General features: G+C 42.4%; 1 pseudogene; it reads right to left on the reverse strand.

Moving 5' to 3' along the window:
* Positions 1 to 1015: 1015 nt before the first annotated feature.
* On the reverse strand, positions 1016 to 1625 carry LOC119242258 (60S ribosomal protein L18a-like; annotated as a pseudogene).
* Positions 1626 to 12159: the final 10534 nt, after the last annotated feature.

Here is a 12159-nt window from a genome sequence, read left to right on the forward strand (position 1 = left end):
ACCCTATAGACCAAAGATAATCCTTGAACCTGGTAGAGTCGAGAGAGAACGATACTTTTCACTCAGTGATACGCTCGTCGGAGGTTGCTTTTCTTTTCAAAACATTTTTTTCAGGTTTCCTAAGGACTTAATTTGCACAGAGGCAAGATGGGAAGGGCTCTGCATCTAAAAGAAGTGTCGAGGGCCTCCCTGATGGCGCAAGGGGTTAAGATGCAACCTATGAAGCTGTCCGGCATCCTCTGCAGCATGACTTCGATCCCCCCGGCATACCAGGGAGCAACCCACATGATGCAGCAGACCTCTCCTGACTTGCCCGCTGCTCCCCTCAGCAGTGTACTTCAGTCAATCTGCCTGTTCTGTTCCCCACTCTGTCTCTGGTGAATCCTTTCACCCTCTACACCTCTGGGCTATACCCCAGCTCTTGTTTGCATAAATAAATAAATCTTTTAAAAAAGCGTTGGGGGCCTCCCTGGTGATGCAAGGGATTAAGTCTCAGCACAATGAAGCTATTGGCAGCCACTGCAGTACCAGTTGGTTCCCCTAGCCAGGGAGCTGACCCACATGAGCAGCAGACCTCTCCTGACTCCCCCTGCTGCTCCCCTCAGCAGTGTATTTCAGTACATCTGCCTGTTCTGCTCCCCACTCTGTCTCTGGTGAATCCTCTCACCGCCACCCCACACCTCTGGCTTACACCCAGATCTTGTATGCATAAATAAAATAAGTCTTTAAAAAAAAGAAGAAGAAGGGCCTCTCTGGTGGCTCAAGGGGTTAAGACGCAACCTATGAAGCAGTTGCCAGCCACTGCAGCACGAGCTTGATCCCCGTCAGGGAGCTACCCACATGGCACAGCAGGCCTCTCCTGTCTTGCCTGCTGCTCCCTTCAGCAGTGTATTTCATTCAATCTGCCTGTTCTGCTCCCCACTCTGTCTCTGGTGAATCCTCTCACCTTCCACACCTCTGGCGTGTACCCCAGCTCTTGTTTGCTTACATAAATAAATCTTTAAAAATAAATAAATTAAATTAAAAAAGAAGTGTCAGGCCTCTTAGAGGTGTATTGTGATTTGTGCTGGAGAGAAGGACCCAGCCAGGCAGGGGGAGCTTGATCTTGGAGTCATGGAACCGCTTCGCTGCTGGCTGGAAGCACTTGATCACAGCCTCCTCCTCCTCCCCCCACCTTCATGATCTGGGTGCAGTGGGCTGGGGCCAGGTGCCAGGCAATCAGGTCTCACACAGTAGCACTGGGTGACGGCACCCATGGTGGTCAGGTCATAGTATTCCGGGTACTAATTATACTGCAGCTGAGCTGTGGGAGCTGTAGCACAGCCAGATGCCAAAGTCCTACACCCATGTTGGGGGCGGGGGTGTGTGTGGTGTTTGGGGGGATTGGGAGGGTGTCGAGGGCAGATATCTCCCAAACACATGCTTATAGGAGACAATTTTCCCTGAAGCCTTCTTCATCTTCCTCATCTGCGACACAGAAACCAAAAACAGGACCTGGTGATAATGTCACTCAATGTAAAGATTCATAGATGGTAGAGGGGTGGTGTGTGGCATTTGGGGATAGGCAGGCAGCACTCCTTCATCTTGTACTCTCTCATACAGCTTAATGTTTCCAAGGCCTTCATCTAAAATATTTTGTTGGGCCTCCCCAGTGGCGCAGCGGTTGAGCGCTGGGTTGCGAAGCTGCCTGCAGACTCTGCAGCACCAGTTCGATCCCCGGCTGCTCCCCGGCCACCGGAGGAGGGTCCCACATGGCGCGCAGACCTCTCCTGTCGCCTGCTGCTCCCCTCAGCAGTGTGCTTCGGTCCTTCTGCCTGCTCTGCTCCCCGCTCTGGCTCTGGTGAATTCTCTCACACCCCCGCGCTTCTGACTGTACCCAGTGCTTGTATAAATAAATAAATTTAAAAAAAAATTTTAAAAAATATTTTGTTGAAGTAACTTTGTAATATAACATTATCTAAGTTCAGGTGTGCATCATTATAAGTCAATATCTGTATATACACTACATTAAATTCACCACTGGAAGGCCAACACTGGTCTTCCCATACAATTAATTGATGCTTTTTATCCAAAATGGGGCACTCTCTTCCCTTCTGTAACCACTAATTTGATCTTAAAGTCTAAAAGTTTATTTTTGTTTTATTGAGTTCAGAGGTTGCTTTCAAAGCGGTTCTGTTGGTGCTTGTTTTTCTGAGACTTTGGCACCCATTGTTTGACAGCCTGACAGCCCAGGGACACTGTGTCAGGTATGGTACCTGCTTGTCCTGGTGTGCCAGGGACTTTCCTGGGTTTGGTGCCAGAAGTCCCTCATGGAGGGGATACCCTCTAGGCACAGGCAGCGAGGGATATTTGATCACCTTATTCAATGTAGGTTAAGTAAGGCCTTATGACTGAGATCCTTTTTCTCGTGGGGGTGAGTCACAGCTCCCAAGCACAAAAGGTTCTAATTGCAATCTTTCCTTGATAATTGACCTACTCACCTTTGAAGCCTATGCCCTGATTGCCTCCTAGCAGTCTCCACAAGCCCCTTCTGTGTGTCACTGCTGAGAGGGTCACTTTCAGCACTGATGCATAAAGGTGACCAAATTACTTTCTAGTGCTTACTTCACTGCAGGTGGGAAGAATGTGGCAGGACAGGGATCCAAATTTTCTGGTTAATAATCTACATGTGTAAACCTAGTAGAGGATATGATACATACACCTACTTCACAGTGCAAGATAGAATGTTAACTTTGGATTGACTGATCTACAATGAGAGCTCAAGTAAAGGAAAGATAAGGGTTTTTCTTCTCTGAATTTCCTTAGAACTCATTTGGGGCATTGGCTTTCAGTGATGGGCTTGGCGTACATATCTGAATTAAGTGGGGGGGAATTTTTTGAAGTACAAATCCTTTACTGATATGTCCAGGAAGGATGGTGACATATATTCAGAAAAAAACTGGTGATTTTTATCTGCACCCCCCCCCTATATCTTTTAAATGATTTTGTTAGAGTTGTGTTTCTCTCACCTCAGCAATATTGAGATTTTTAGATCAGAAAATGTGTTGTGGGGGTGGCTTGCCTATGTGTTGTGAAATGTATCCTGCGTGTTATGGTTTTGCAGCTCTTTTGGGATCTACCCACTAGAGGCCAATAGCACAAAAACCCTAGTTATGACAACCAAAAATATCTCCAGACACGGTAAAACCTGCAGGTAGGTTTGCCAGCAAAACAGGGTTTTGTAGGATATGTGCAATATGTGGCACCCCCACTGGAAGGCCAACATTGTCCTTCCCATACAATTAATTAACCCTTTTTACCCAATAATAAGAAATTATTGTTTACTTGAAATCCAAGTGAAACTGTAAATCCTCTGTCTTTATTTGCTCCACCTGGCAACCCTACCTGCTTACAGCTGAGAACCATTAGAACCAGGCTAAAAATGAAAATGGTTATGAAAGCATAAGTAAAACTAAAACCAAATACAATTTAATATCACCTCACTAGAAGCACATTTTAGATACACACTTTATTTTTTTATTATTATTTTTGAAGATTTATTTGTATTTGTTTATGCATACAAGATCTTGGGTGTAGGCTGGAGGTGCGAGGGGTGAGAGGATTCACCAGAGACAGAGTGGGGAGCAGAACAGGTGGATCTACAGAAATACACTGCTGAGGGGAGCAGCAGGGGAGATAGGAGAGGTCAGCTGCGCCATGTGGGTCAGCTCCCTGGCCAGGGATTGAACTGATGCCACAGTAGCTTGATATCACTGAGACTTTAACCTCTGAACCACCAGATACACACTTTAAAGAAAAACACATTTCCCATCTGCATTTTAAAGCAACAACCAGAAAGCAATTGTTTGAACGACAAGAACTCAGAAACGTAACAAGTGCTTGTGAAACAGTACCTAGATTCTGTAAAGGGAGAAATATTTGTTTACTGATAAATCTCAACTGCTTTGAACTGTGCTTGGCACATGGCACATACTAATCAAACAATAAATATTTATTTAATGACTAAATGAAAATATTAGTAATGTTATATGTAGGATAAAAATGTTCATATGACTGTATGACTCCTTGTAAACAATGGGTAATGATATCCTTTCTCTGGGAAGAAGATGAGTCTGCCTGTGTCATGTTCAGGATGTTCTAGAAATAAATTGAAAAGCCCATAGTCTAAATGAGAGACATGTGGGAAAGGGGTGAGGGCAAGAATTGGATCTGGGGCATCCCTGGTGACCCAAGGGGTTAAGTCTCAGCACTACAAAGCAATCCACAGCCACTACAGCATGAGTTTAATCAGGCCAGGGAGCTACCCACATAGTGCAGCAGACCTCTCCTGTCTTGCCCGCTGCTCCCCTCAGCAGTGTATTTCAGTCAGTCTGCCAGTTCTGCTCCCCACTCTGTCTCTGGTGAATCCTCTAACCGCCCACACCACTGGCCTGTACACCAGTTCTTGTATGCATAAATAAATAAATCTTAAAAAAAAAAAGAATCATAGGTTGTGAAAGAACTCCTGGAGTAACAGGAGTCCTCCCAACCTTCCCGTACAAAGCCCCTCCTCCAGGCTCATGTACATCTAAATTACACATTTATGGAACTATAAAAAAACCAAAACAAACAAAAAGTATATGTAACTAAGGATTTCCTATCTTGCTTCTAAAAATGCTCACCAAAAGGTGTTTGACAATGTCTCATTTAATCCACATCAGTAATTTTGATTTTAAACTTTTAAATTTATTAGTCATTTACATAGAAATTACTATCTATGCCAGGCAGCATTCAAAGCCCTTTATAAATATTAATTCATTTAATCTTTATAACAACCCTGTAAAGTGTGTATTATTAGTGTCCCTATTTTACATGTAAGGAAAGGAAGGCACAGGGAATTAAGTTACTTGCCAAAGATCACGTGCTAGTAGGTAGGAGTGCTGGGACTTGAACACAGGGTGTCAGTCTGACTTCCAGTGATGCTACTGAGCTACTACAGAGTAAGAAATTCGTCTTTAAATGTTATCATTCTTTTTCTGCAAAGGGACATTTAGTACAGCAAAGTCATGATATAGGAATAAAAGAAGGGGAGAGATCGCTTAATCTTAAATGTTGGCTGGTTAAGTTCAAGTTAATGGGGTGCATTTTTAAATTTCCCTCCCTAAGTAAAATTTCATATTTCTTATTTAAAATAGAACTAATCTAAAAATCTGAAGATCATACTGGAACCAACTCCAGTTTTTTAAGGTGTTTTTTAAGGAGTTCAAAGTAGGCAGGATCTAAGGCCCATACAAACTCCCTGAGGAGGACTCCAGGGAAGCAGGAAGAGGCAGCAGTTAGTGAATGAATACCCATTAGTTGAATTCTTATACGAGTCGGTTTTAGCCTGTCACTAGTTACTAGAGTTATAACTACCACACGTGTCAGTTGTCCTACTGGGGAGAGGTGGTGTTAAACCAAGTGATTTTCTGTGTGTCTGGAGCAAGAAATGGTCGCCAGCAAACAATGCATTACTTCACATTTCCACTTTTCTTTCTTCTTCCCTGCCTGGTTTTGTCTTCTCCATAGAAAGCATGAGCACTTAATCCTTGCTTCTAACTCCATTTATTTGGGAACCTAGGATAATACCAATGCAATGGGGAAAAATAAATTAGGAGTATGGGGTGAGAAAGCTCAGTCACTCTGTGCTTCAATTTCCTCACCTATTATAAGAATAAATGATTTAATAGACATAAGCCCTTAGAACAGTGCATGGCACAAGATAACAACAATATGAATTTTTATCATTAATTAAGATCTTATTTAATTATTTATTTCCCCTACATTTAGAGGAGTTGGCCTATTTCAGAAGAGAACTCTACACACCACCAGGCTTTGCTATGCTGGGTTTGAAGGGTCAACTTTGCCCTGAATGTATCTATGGATCTGTCTGAAAGACAGAGAGCAGCAAAGCATGACACCATGCACACTTTCACTGGGTGCGTTTCTTCCCTCCTGCTGCTGAGGTTCTAAGGGAGCATCTGTAGCTAGAAAAGATAGCCTTTCTATCTGCTAAAGGTCTGCACACCTTAGGTTGTTACCCTGCTTGATTCTGACCTCTGCCTCCATTATCACATCTCCTCTTACTTCATCTCTCCTGATTATCCCTTATAAGACCTTTGTGATTACTGTGGGCCCATTTGGAAAATCTAGAGCAATCCTAGATCACAAGATCCTTAATTTAATCATACCTGCTAACTCCTTTTTATCATGTAAGCTAACATATTCACAGGTTCCAGAGACTGTGACAAGGAAATCTTTGTTAGGGTGGAAGGCACTATTTGCCTACTATACTGGGCAAGGAATTTATCTCAGTTGTGGTGGATACATTTCTCTGAATCCTTCACAGGAAATGTAGGTCATGTTCTCACTGATACTCTTTTCCCAAAGAATTGCAGGGGACAACCTAAAGTGTCACACTTTTGTAGGATTGAGTGTCTGAAGGAGTATACTTCCATCTTCTGTGAGTGAAGAAGTGGTGATAGGAATGGCCATCTTCTGACAACATGCTGAAACCCTGCGATGTTCAGGGCTTGATACCAAAGTCACTGTAGGAGCTCCCAAGACAGGTTGAATTTTGGCACTCAGAACCTGGGAGTGGGCTATGTGGCCAAGTTATGCTTTTCATATGCTGTCAGATTGCACATGTTGTTAGTGTGCAGACTGAGGGGCACCCCAGGTCCCCAAGACTGTATGCTCTAAATGGGTTCTGCCATCTGCCACAATAAAGACAAAGCACATTCTTAATGTGAGATACCTTTATTAGAATAAAAAAAAACTTTAATAGAATTAGGATGCATAGCATACAAAAAGAAGAGAAAGGAAAATAGTTTCCCAATGAGGGCCTCCCTGGTGATGTAAAGATTTAAGTGCAGCACTGTGAAGCAATCTGAAGCCTCTACAGTATGAGTTCAATCCCCGGCCAGCCAGGGAGCTACCCACATGGTGCAATAGACCTCTCCTGACTCACCCGCTGCTCCCCTGAGCAGTGTATTTCACTAGATCTGCCTGTTCTGCACCCTACTCAGTCTCTGGTGAATCCTCTCATCCCCTGCACCTCTGGCCTGTAACCCAGCTCTTGTATGCATAAATAAATAAATCTTTGAAAAAATAGTTTCCCAATGAAACACCCAAAGTTTCCTGATCCCTCATGGGTAAATGCCCAGTCAAACAGGGTTGGTCCAAAACAGGGACACTGAGGCCCAAAAGTTTGCCACAAGTCTAAGTTACCTTCTGGCAGGAAGTCACAGGAAACAAGCAAAAGGGGCCAGGCAAGTCTGGAAGAAAAGGAACAAAGTCAAAGTACAAATCAAGATAAAGTTTGCCGTTGTCAGCCTCCCCATGGGTCTCTCGCCTATGTCTCTTCCAAATCTCTATTTCAAATTCAAGATCGAGAAGTAAGCACAACTTCTTGTTTTTTTTCTAAGATTTATTTATGCATATAAGAGCTGGGGTACAGGCCAGAGATGAGAGGGGTGAGAGGATCCACCAGAGCCAGAGTGGGGAACAGAACAGGCAGACTGACCGAAATACACTGCTGAGGGAAGCAGCAGGCAAGACAGGAGAGGTCTGCTGTGCCATGTGGGTTTCTCCCTGGCTGGCCGGGGATCGAAATCATGCTGCAGAGGCCATGGATTGCTTCATAGTGCGGTGCTTAACCCCTTGCACCACCAGGGAGGCCCCTAAGCACAGCTTCTTTTTCATGTTTCTCTGCTCCATGTGCTTCCTTCAAGTCCTTTTTAGCTTCTCCTTCATCACTCAGCTCCACCTTTCATTAGGTGGGGCAGGAAACATGGAATCTCTCCCTTTTAAATTACATTATTACAATGAGAGCGACGATTCATATTATAGCAGAACACAATAAAGCTCAGGTTCTGGACAAGACGAGATTTCTGGCTCTGGTTTGCCATTTACTAATTAGATAACCTTGGAAAACTTGCATAATTCTCCTATGCATATTTTCTTGTTTGTAAAGCGGTGATAAGAATAGTTCCTTTTGTGTTCAACCCATCACAGTGTGGGTGGGTTGAATCGGTGGATTCACAATCTGAGGATACAGAAGGCCACCTGTAAGGGACTTGCCCTTTCCTGGAGGATGGGAAGGGCAGACCTAAAACCAATCTCCTGTGGATACCCAGGATTGAATGTAGTTAAGTTTTTAGTGAGTTAAAAGTTATATGGGGAGGGCCTCCCTGGTGGCGCAGGGGTTAAAGACAGCACTATCAAGCTATCCTCAGCCACTGCAGCATGAGTTTGATCCCCAGGCCAGCCAGGGAGCTACCCACATGGCACAGGAGACCTCTTCTGTCTCGCCTGCTGCTCCCTTCAGCAGTGTATTTCATTCAATTTGTCTGTTCTGTTCCCCACTCTGTCTCTGGTGAATCCTCTCACCACCTCCACACCTCTGGCCTGCACCCCAGTTCTTGTATACATAAATAAATTATAAAAAAGACCTTTAATAAAAAAAAGTTATATGGGGATTTTTGAGCAGATTAGTACTCCTAATTCTAGTGTTGTTCAATAGTCAACTATAATACTCAGTAGATAACTATTATTATTATTACTACTACTATTAGTATATCTGGAATAAATCTGAGGAAAGATGTTAAATAGAATCATATCATCCAACACCCAGCAAAAACCTTATAATTCCCCACAAATCTCTCTCCCATTCATCAGAGTGGATGCCCCCCCCCCCAATGTTTTTTTCCATCTCTTTGGAAACTCTCACCCTTTCTGTGTCCCTTCCATTCCTCTTGAATTCCTCCTGCAGGGCATCTCCCATATGGCCTCTTATTAAAGTTCCATCCTTTCAGTTTCTCCATTTAGCAGAGAAGTATAATGAAGGTACAATATCGAGCAATAAAAAGATACTTTTTAAAAGGGACAGAAGTGAGGGAGGCAAGTTTGTGAATTCTTATGAGTCTGTTTTTACCCTGTCACTTTAAGTGATAGGTATCCTTATACTCCCCAGCTTGCAACCTTGTGCAAATGTGTCAAATATTTGGAGACCCAAATAAATTAAGCTTATTTATGTTCTGTTTAGGATTCCAAGGCACTGATTAGAGTCTTTGATCTTTGATGGCTAAAGAAAAACATACCTGTTCAAACAGTGGCTGCTCCAGAAAAGTCCTCATAAGCAGCTAGCTACAGGTTTCCCCTGTCCAAGGAGGACACCTAGAGGCTACTTGAGATGTGGTAACCTATCCTGAAATGCTTTCCAAGTCATCTTCTTCAGAGATCCAATCATAAATCATAGAGGCAATGACAGCAACTAAAAAAAATATTAATATATAGCTAATATTTCAGGCGAGAAACAGACCTTAAAGCGATTGCATTTATTTTCCAGGCACAGTAGAAGGATATTACAGGATACAAAAGAGCTCTTAAATGCAATAGGTAGAGGGGGAACAATTGTGAAGGGCTTTGGGGGGATAGTTAGGAAATTTAAGTGTTGACCAAAGGTTGATTTGATTGAGTTAATGGGCATTTTCCTGGGTGTAGTTAGGGCATGTATTGGAGAATGTTCTGGTTCTAGGGACAGGCAGGCTGATCTCTATAAAGTTACTATAGGAGGATATATGACAGCTATCTGCAGATGTTTTGACAGAAGGGAAGTATGTGTACACATTTGGAGAGAGAAAAAGCAGATACAGCAAGATATCAACAACTGGTGAATGTAGATGGGGAGATAATGGGTATTCATTAGATTATTTTTTCAAGTTTTGTGAATTTTTTTCAAAATAAATAAATTGGGGGCCTCCCTGGTGGCATAGGGGTTAAAGACAGCACTCTCAAGCTATCGCCAGCCACTGTAGCACAAGTTCAATCCTGGTCCACCAGGGAGCTACCCACATGGTGCAGCAGACCTCTGCTATCTCGCCCACTACTCCCCTCAGCAGTGTATTTCAATCATTCTGCCTGTTCTGCTCCTCACTCTGTCTCTGGTAAATCCTCTCACCCCCCCCCATTCACCTCTGGCCTGTACCCCAGTTCTTATACATAAAAATAAATAAAATCTTTTTTAAAAAATCAAAATAAACAAATCAGAATGTAAAAACATTGAGCTAGATCACTCAAGACATTAACTATACCTAAATCTCAACTGTTGTGACATCTTTAGCCGCTTAATTGCTGTGATGAAATTTAACTATGTCCCACCATATTGTGATCATTCATATGATTACCTGCTGCTTTTTGTAACTCTCATAGATCACACAACAAATATTCAGAAGTATTTGCTGACGCTAGATTAAAAAGTGATAGCTACCCACTTGTAGCTACCTACTTGTGCAATGCTCCCCTGGCCTTAGAGTCTAGAAGTTGTTTCCTGCGGGCCTTTCCTCCACCCCCAGTTACCCCTGGCTGACCAGTCATACTCTAGATTCCCATACTAAGGAAAGCCTTCCTCGTCCTCTGTCTGTGTCTTTAGGTCATGTCCCCTGCCTTAGAACTTATCACATGGCATATCAAATTGTTATCTTGATTAAATATACCATTATGCCACATTTTTCTTAAGAAAGGAATTTTTTTTAAAGATTTATTTTTTTTTATTTATGCATACAAGAGCTGGGGTAGAGGCCAGAGGTGTGGGAGGGTGAGAGGATTCACCAGAGACAGAATGGGGAGCAGAACAGGCAGGCTGACCAAAACACACTGCTGCGGGGAGCAGTAGTGTAAACAGGAGAGGTCTGCTGCACCATGTGGGTAGCTCCCTGAAGGGCAGGGGATCGAACTTGGGCTGTAGAGGCTGCTGATAGCTTCACAGTGCTGTGCTTAACCCCTTGTACCATCAGGGGGGCCCAAGAAAGGAATTTTGTTTACCTTTTTGCTGCTGTAAACTTAGTCCCTGACATAGTACCTGGCACATAGTAAGAACTTATAAATGTTCAATGATGAACAGCGAATGGTAGGGTGAACAGCTTTTTAGAAAGCCAAACTGGAATATAGCCATACCAGACTCTCCCTTTCCCCCAAATATATTTATGGGTATAACTAATACGTGTGTTATTGATTTAACATAAAATATGAAAAATATTTTATACCAACGGGGTTTTATTGAATTGTGTTAAAACAATATCTTAGAAAGAAGTCATATACTTTCTCCTCAGGATGGACTCTACTTATTTTTTTTCTACACAATAGCAGGGGTACAGGCCAGGGGCACAGAGTGTGAGAGGATTTACCAGAGACAGAGTGGGGAGTAGAACAGGCAGACGGACTGAAGGCACTGCTAAGGGGAGCAGCGGGCGCGACAGGATATGTCTGCTGCACCGTGTGGAAATCTCCCTGGCCGGCCGGGAATCAAACCCGCTCTGCAGAGGCTGCAGACAGCTTCACAGGCTGCAGACAGCTTCATAGCACTGCTCTCTACCCGCTGCGCCACCAGGGAGGCCCGGATAGACTCTACTTATTGAGCTAATCATTATATTTTTTATTTTATATATTTTTTACATCATTTTTCAATTTTGTACAATGTATGCATTTTCATTTTGGTTATAGTCCCCGTAAAATTCCCACCTCCTTATTTTGATCCTATCCCCTTCTCCCCTCGGTAGTGTGTCTCTGATTTATAGTTGCTTATTGATTTTGATTTTTACTATATTATATTTAGTCTTATTCCTGGTCCCTTATTTAAGTTTTCTAAATTTCTGCTATGAGTGAGACCATTCAGTATTTTTCTTTTTCCTTCTGGCTTATCATTTTATCTTTATTATAGTTTTATTCTTATTTATCAACACATTTCTGATCAACTAATTTCATACATATTTATATGTTCATGCATCTATTTATGTATCTATCAATAATTCTATATTTAAGTTATTACTCCTGTGAAGGAAAGTTTCTGATTTGTGTAAACTTACTTATATCTAGCCATTTTATTTTTGCCCCAATTCTAAAACTCTTAATTGAGTAGCTTAGATTTTCTAAATATACAATCGTAACTACAATTAATAAACTTCCCAATATTTATACCTTTCCTTTTTTATTACATCATCTAGAATAATGGTCTTCAAATTGACATATGCATAACTTTGGGGCAAAAAAGACTGCAAATTGGTGCAGGAATGTTATCAGTCTCTAGATCTTTTTTTTTTAATATTTTTTTTAATAGAGGCATGTTTTTATTTATTTATTTGC

Source organism: Talpa occidentalis, unplaced genomic scaffold (genome assembly GCF_014898055.3).
Source record: "Talpa occidentalis isolate TD23 unplaced genomic scaffold, MPIMG_talOcc4v2.1 talOcc4.12, whole genome shotgun sequence".
Lineage (NCBI taxonomy): Eukaryota > Metazoa > Chordata > Mammalia > Eulipotyphla > Talpidae > Talpa > Talpa occidentalis.